This window comes from Apium graveolens, chromosome 10 (assembly GCF_009905375.1).
Source record: "Apium graveolens cultivar Ventura chromosome 10, ASM990537v1, whole genome shotgun sequence".
In the NCBI taxonomy this organism is placed as follows: domain Eukaryota; kingdom Viridiplantae; phylum Streptophyta; class Magnoliopsida; order Apiales; family Apiaceae; genus Apium; species Apium graveolens.
In genome coordinates this window covers 25,489,749-25,497,722 of record NC_133656.1, presented here as the reverse complement: position 1 = coordinate 25,497,722, position 7,974 = coordinate 25,489,749, and the positions used below count along the sequence as shown (strand labels likewise).

The 7,974-nt window shown below is 36.3% G+C and overlaps 1 non-coding gene across 1 annotated transcript; it reads left to right on the top strand.

The window, feature by feature from the left end:
• Positions 1 to 681: 681 nt before the first annotated feature.
• On the top strand, positions 682 to 788 carry LOC141694120 (small nucleolar RNA R71). The gene has a single exon (XR_012563448.1). It is a non-coding gene; the product is annotated as a small nucleolar RNA R71 (small nucleolar RNA).
• Positions 789 to 7,974: the final 7,186 nt, after the last annotated feature.

The window sequence follows — 7,974 nt, the reverse complement described above, 5'->3', positions numbered from 1 at the left end:
TTGAGCACTGTATTGGCTAATTGATCGATTTGATTTTCCAAGGTCTTGATAGAAACCGCCTGACTCTTGCACAACAGCTTAAGTTCCTCAAAATCAGCACTAGTAGGTACAGCTGCACTTCCCTGTTGAGGATATGATTGTCTTGTAGCATACTGTTGTGGTTGCTGGAATCCAGGTGGGTTAAACTGTTTACTCACTCCTTGCTGATATGGTGGCTGAATAGCATTCTGATTATTTCCCCAACTGAAATTTGGATGATTTCTGTTGTTAGGATGATAGGTCGCTGGCACAGGCTGCTGTTGTCGCTGATAATTATTCACATACTGAACAGATTCGTTGACAAGAGGACACTGATCCGTAGCATGAGAACCTGCACAAAGCTCACAAACCATAGCTATTTGATTAACTCCATACGTAGCCAAAGAATCAACCTTCATTGATAGCGCTTGGAGCTGGGCTGCAATAGCGGTGGCTGCATCAACTTCTAGAATACCTGCTACCTTGCCTGATGTCATCCTCTGAGTTGGGTTTTGATGCTCATTTGCAGCCATCGTCTCAATAAGATTGTACGCCTCAGTATAGCTTTTAGCCCATAAGGCGCCTCCAGCTGCTGCATCGAGCATGGGCCGAGATTGAGCCCCCAAACCATTATAAAAACCAGTGATTACCATCCAATCCGGCATTCCATGATGTGGACATTTTCTCAACATTTCCTTGTAGCGTTCCCAAGCCTCGCACATAGATTCTGTAGGTTGCTGCGCAAACTGAGTAAGAGCACTCCTCATAGCAGCAGTCTTTGCCATTGGATAAAACTTCACCAGAAACTTTTGCGCAAGATCTTGCCACATAGTGATTGACCCAGCTGGTTCAGAATGTAACCAGTCTTTAGCCTTATCCCTCAATGAGAATGGGAAAAGCCTCAACTTGATAGCCTCATCAGTCACGCCATTATACTTAAAAGTGCTGCAGATCTCGACAAAATTCCTTATGTGCATGTTGGGGTCTTCAGTTGCCGCTCCTCCAAAAGAAACAGAATTCTGCACCATCTGAATAGTGCCCGGCTTGATTTCAAAGGTGTTAGCTTGAATAGCCGGATGAAGGATGCTTGACTGAATGCCATCAATTTTAGGCCGAGAAAAATCCATAAGAGCTGGATCAGCTTGAACAATATGATCTCCCATGTTTACTGGTTCTTTCTGCTCAGTTCCTGAATCCGAATCCTCAAAATCTAACTTCTCCGGTGTATCAAGAACTTCGTCTTTCTCCTCAGCTGTATCTAAGGTCCTCTTGCGAGCACGAGAACGAGTTTGCATAAACGTTTGCTAAAGTACCTGAAAAACAATCGAAAAGAGTAATTAACTACTACGTCCTAATCACTGAGTCCTAATGACCAATGATGGTAAGTACATAAACTAAACAAATACGCCGAGTCCCCGGCAGCGGCGCCAAAAACTTGTTAGGGCGAAATCACGCACTAATATTCACGCAAGTATACGCGTTCGCAAGTAATATAGAATACTTTCTAGTTCGTTCCCTCAGAGACTCAAACTAATTTATCGTCTAATTTAACTCACTCACCAATGTATGATTACTTCTCAATGTTAAGATAATAACACTTAAAATTGTTGATTAAATATTAACTATAATTAACTACTTAATTAACCACTTAACTAACACTTCAATTTATCAATAATAAAACACTCATGAGATCACAACTTCATTATTACTTCCTTCTATAGCCATAGTTATTACCTTTAGCATGTGACAGTGATGATATTAATCGAATAACACAAAACTGATAAATGCCAACTTTCATTGTACTAATACCATTCTACCAAACATCCACAATTAAGATAGAAATTGAATAGTCATCAATTATGTTGAGTTCCTATATGTCTACAGAAATTGACAACACAACGATTTAAGCACAAGTTATTCCTTTTGATTACATAGGGCAAATAAAACTGTTAGAGTTACCCACTAATCATGCACAACGTACATGAACCTATGCTAGCATGGCAAGTTCTAAATCTCAAGATCCACCGTCGCTTCATAAGAGATTAACACCCTATCTTATATGTTCGCGATGCACATAAGACGAATACGCACAACCAATACTAGATATCATGCAATCATCACACACTAAAGTATTAAACAATTAACTAAAGAATTCCATAATAAATCCGTTGCAACCCCATGATCACGATTAGCCCATAATAGAACTTATCGCCATCATGGGTTCATATGAAATCATGATAAACGAACACAAGAAAATAACAACTAAACTAATTATATTAAAACAGAGTACGTCACAAGAGTAAATAAGTCAAAGCAAGAAAACTAGCATCCAATGTTACAACGAAACAAGAATCACAAGAATATATGCTTCCTCTTCGTTGCTGTGTGCTAAATCGGTCTTCTTCCTTATCTCCTTCGCTTCTTGCAAAACACAATCTAAAATATAATCCCCTCTTAATACTCTGTGAAAAACGTCTCAAATCTACTTATATAATAGTCCCATAAAACTCAGATTACATAGAAGTTGGAAGCCAAACAGAAGTAGAAGTCTAAAACAATTTATTATTTTCCCCGACCCTGCGCGGCCGCTCAGCATTTCTGCGCGGGCGCGCAAGGCTGCTGCACGGCCGCTCAGCATTGCTGCGCGGGCGCGCAGGACCCTACTGGAAAATTTCCAGGTTTGCTCCGTTTCTTCGCCGTAATCTGCCCGTTCTTTTCCTCTCGCAATGGTGAACACATGCCAAGGCTTATTCTTGATGATTCCTCCTCCAAAATGCAACTAATACCCTGAAATGCATAAACACTAGAAAAACGCATCAAATACACAAAATACTTGATTTCAAGACACCAATTTAAGCCATTTTAAGACGTTCTAAGTGGTATAAAATGCCACTTATCAACCACGAATGTGGTCTGACCACGAATCTGGTCCATATTTATAAAACCATCCAATTCTAAAACAATTCAATATGATAACCATTGCAATTCAATAAAAACAGGATCATAATTAACATTGATAAAACATTTATCTCGGAGCACAAAACATTTCACAGGTATCACCATGGTGTATCAAGGTGTAAGTATGAAGAACGACTTCAAGCCTGATGAAGAATCAAGTATCTGAAGAACAATGGTTCAATGATAATACAGGGTATTGATCTTTGATGTGATAGGGTATTCCAGGGTGTATAAGTTTTTGCATGCTCAAGAAATTCTGTTGAAATACTTGGTTTATGGTGTGTATGTATTTGTGGAGTAGTATTGTATTTGTATGGTTTAATATCTGGGAAATCAACCGTTGGTGGTTTACAAGAAATAAAGCTTACGTCTCAAGCTCAATGATAAGATCAAGGTTCAAGGTTGAATTGTAACGACTCGCATACTTTTATATTATTTAAAGGTGTTATTATCAAATATTTAATTAAATAAATATATGTATTGGTTTGACTGCTATGTGTTGCTCTATTATTGTTTATGTGTAATCTATGATGCATAGGGTCGTTTGTGTAATTAATGATTGAGTAGTACTGAATTGTTTTCACTTTTAAAAGTGGATTTATTGCAAAGTTATTTGCATAAATACTGGGACTATATTTTAAAATTTTTTTATGCTTTTATAATGATAATATTTATTTTTGGGATTTTATAAAATTTAAAAATCAATATTTCATCAATTATTTAACCCTTTATGATTTTCTGATTGTATTTATTTGTAAAATCTACATTTAATTCAGGAAATCTTTAAAAATTATGAAACTCATATTTATTTAAGTTGGGAATATTCCGGGAATTTTAAAATTATTTTGGAAAATTTCAGGATTAATTTCACCCGCGCGTTGATTCGTGTAATCGATAAAAGCGGGTATAAGTGGCGTTTCAGAAATTATTTTAAAATTTCGAAATTTATGTTTTTATTAACTTCGGGATATTTATAGCATTTTAAGATTGTTTTCATGATTTTCTGGAACCTTTTTAAATGCACCTCGTTTCGTAAATATCCAAACACTAAACAAAAATCGGGTCTTCAGGTAGAATGAATACACGTGTTCAATTTTTAGGATTTTCTTGCCTCTGTGTCGAGTTGCAATTCGTTACCAGTTGACAAGGATAAAAAAAAGAAACAACAAAAAGACATAACAGGGCACCCCCCTTCCTTCTCTCTCTCTCGATCGACTGTCCCCTTCTCTTTCTTTCAATTCTTTCTTCTTTTCTTCCTGTTCATTGGTAACTGCTCCACGGTGTCGCTGTCATCACTATTCCTGGTAATCACAATGCATGTGCTGCCTGTGTTCTTTATTTCCCTCAATCCTTTGGCCGCCGCTAGAATCTTTTCCGACCGGGTGGTCTGAACGCGCGTATACGCGTGTATATCTATTTGTTGTGCACCCGTGTTTTTGGTTTTGACTGGTATTCCGACCGTTTATATTTCTCCGGTTGCCGCCAGTCTTTTCCGGCAAGGCGGCCGGGGCTTTTGTGTTGTGCGTATGTGGTTGCCTTGTTTGACTGATCTGTAATAATTTTTCTGTATTAGTTTTAATTAATTTTCTACAGAATTAATTGATTTTACTTGAGTAGTGAAAATAATATATTGTGCAGAAAAATATGATTAATCGGTAAACCTCGTAACTGGAATCCGAAACGGGTACTTCCGAGATTTACCGCCGTCGGCGATGAGCCTCGGCGAGCCGACGGTGGACTGTGATGACGCGATTCCGAGTCCTAATATTTTAAAATAAATAAATATAAAATATGAATACAAATATAAGATGTAAATAATTATATTTAATTAGTGTTGAAGAATTTGTGAATTGACACTGTTGACGGAAATCGGTGGTTGGAAATTGGATTGTAGTTGATTTGGATTTGGTTGTGATTGATGTGACGTCGAGTTGTTCGACGGGTTAGTCCGATAAATAAAGGAGGTGATGCCTAATTTCTGAGAAACTGAATGACGGAAATACGGGAGCATATCCAGTAATTATTGGGTCGTCGAACGAGTATATATAAACATATATGTATATTGTATACGAAATTTGAGTGTATGTGGTGGCGAACTGTTTTTCCAAAAAGTAATAACCCTAATTTTTGTAAAATGACGGGTATATGTATTTTTCCAAAAATGAACCCCGAACCTACTTTTCGTGAATGTGAACCCTAATTGTTGTGTGTGTTATTATAAGGCTATGTATATTACAAGTCGGGATTTGATATCGAATGGGTAAGTTGTTAGCGATGATATGTCAAGCATACCTAGACGTCTAACGTAGGGTATTCCGGCTCTGTAGGTTCTAGTCGAAGAACTCAGGAATTGGTATTGAACTAAGGATAACCCAGTGATCAGTCGACAAGAGCAACGAGGTTCCGAACGAAGGATCTGAGCGTGGAAGTTGGATACATGATAGTCTGTTAGTAAGGCGGTAAAGCCGAGTGTCCAAGTCAGTCCAAGGTCGATCGGTATTAGTTGTAAAGCTCTGCAAGGCAAGCACCCCTGACCATTCTTTTATGGTTCAGTATATATGAATGGAATGTTTTTTATTTTTGAACAGGAACATAAACGTTTTAAGTTACGTATCCCCTGTGTTTGAAAATGTTATTAAATATGTGTTTTTGAGGAAAAGTAACTTCTGAAAATACCTATCTCTAAAGTGTGATTAAAAATGGAAAATAGGTTTTGAATATTGTGCTGTGACAGAAATGATTTTTAACAAGAGATAGGTAAAAGTGATTTTGAAACTGGATAAAACGAATCAGATATTGGATAATGTTGTGTAAGTGGCTAATTCGGTTACGCGCATTACATAACCGATTAGTCCAACATAGATAATCAGAGACCTAGCTAGTCTCTGTGGATCCGGTGATTTTGTGTGAAAGCCCGATCAGCTTTCCTAGACATTTTGTGTGATAGCCCGGCCAACTATCCTAGATAATTTGTGTGGAGGCATAATCAGCCGTCCCTAGATTACATCCAATATCTATCTGATTATGATTTAGTGGTTCCCATAACGGAACAGATGATTTTGTGGTTCCAGTAATGGAACAAGTGATTTTATGGGTCCTGCGATGGGACAGAAGATTTGAAAATGAAAGTAGCATGCTAAAATTGAACTCTGGTATTTATGCACAGCACACAACTGATGATTTAGTTTTACAGAGCATGCTAGTTTTGATATCCAGTTCATACATGTTTTACTTGTTTTCTAGCAAGTTATGAATTATGTTCCTATAACTACTTTAGTTTAAATCATTTTTAATTGTTATTCATATAGTGGTACTGCTGAGCAATGGATTGCTCACCCTTGCAAAACGTTTTATATATGTATTGCAGATGCCTAGGAGATTCTTCCGCGATAGTCAGGGCAGGGTTCCAGTTTCTTCCGTGTCAGGCTCCTCTGAGGTTGTTGTGTTGGACCAAAGATGGTCTACTGAGTTGCTGTATTAAGTTAGTCGCGTTAGGATGGTTTGTTGTAAGTCAGTTTTGTAATAGTTGTGATATAAATCATATTAAAACCTGGAAAAAAGGTCTTGGAAAAGGGGTCGTGGTTATGTATTATTAGTGAGTTGGACTGAATTATGATTGTTATTATTGTTGTTGGTGACGTCAACTCCTGACCCCGGGGTTGAGACCGTCACATGAATAGTTTAAAACACTTGCAATATAAAACAAGATTTATTTTGAATACTAGCAACATGTTATGAGAAAGTTCAAAAATATTTGCAATATATCTCGAAGAAAGGTTCAGAAGGACTTGCCTTATCACAGATGATTTCCAACTTTACTTGTACTCATCTAACACTTTTACTTTTCAATCACTTTCCTTCTTTTTCTATGTCTTGCTTCTAATTGTCAATCACTTGCCATCTCTTTCTATGCTTCAATTCTATTTACGGATCACTGACTTTCTTTATGTATGCCTCGCTTACTCTGCTAGGCATCACAAGTGTCTATCAATACTCAATCTCATATCATTTTAATCGTCACATAGACGTCATAAGCTTTTATCTACCCTTCGTTCTACCCAAATCCGATTTACGGATTGAAAGTTACAGCAAAAACCGTCAAACAATAACAAAATAGGCATATAACATATCAATCAGATAGCACGTAGCACATAGCACACAAGAAATTCGATCAAAATAATTTTTCAAAGAAGATTCAGGGTCAAAATGATTTTTCATGTATTTAATACGAATTTTTGAACATTTTTCAGAATTAAAATGGGCCTCTGAATCATTTTATAATAAAATAATAAGTTTCGAACACCCGAATCTGACTTTAAATTAAAGTTAGTAATAATTATTGAGCCTCAAAAATAATTTAAAATAATATTTTAAAGCTCGAACTATATTTTGGAAATTTTTAAATCAAAATAAATAATTAAATCTAATTAAATAATTAATTAAAATTAATTAATAACTAATTAAATTAATTAATCAATTAATATTTAAATTAATTGATTAATTAGATAATTAATTATCAACTAAAATTTATTAACTAATTAATTTAGATTTATTTTTGAATTAAAAATAATTTTCAGAATTAAAATTATTGAATTTTAGGAATTTTTAAAATTATTGAATTTTGGGAATTAATTGACTGATTTGCAAGTTTTTACAAACTTCAGGGGCAAAGTGGTAAATTAACCACCTTCCCCGACAATCACCGACGGGCGCCATTACCGGCGACCCCGAGCTTTTCCGGCCAACTAGAAACCACCCAGAAATGCATTAAAATATCAGGGTTTGTTCTCCTTGTTTCCAGAAACACAATCATACCAACCAAATCCATATTCGATCTCTGGGTAAGCCGTAAAAATGATTCAAACTTTTTTGGTGACCTCCCTGTCGTTTTCCGGCAAGGTCGATACCGGAATCGTCTGTTAACCTACTATACACCACTCGAATCTTCTTTGGACGATCTATAGTTTGGTGCAATCAATTTCAACCAATAACCCCTAA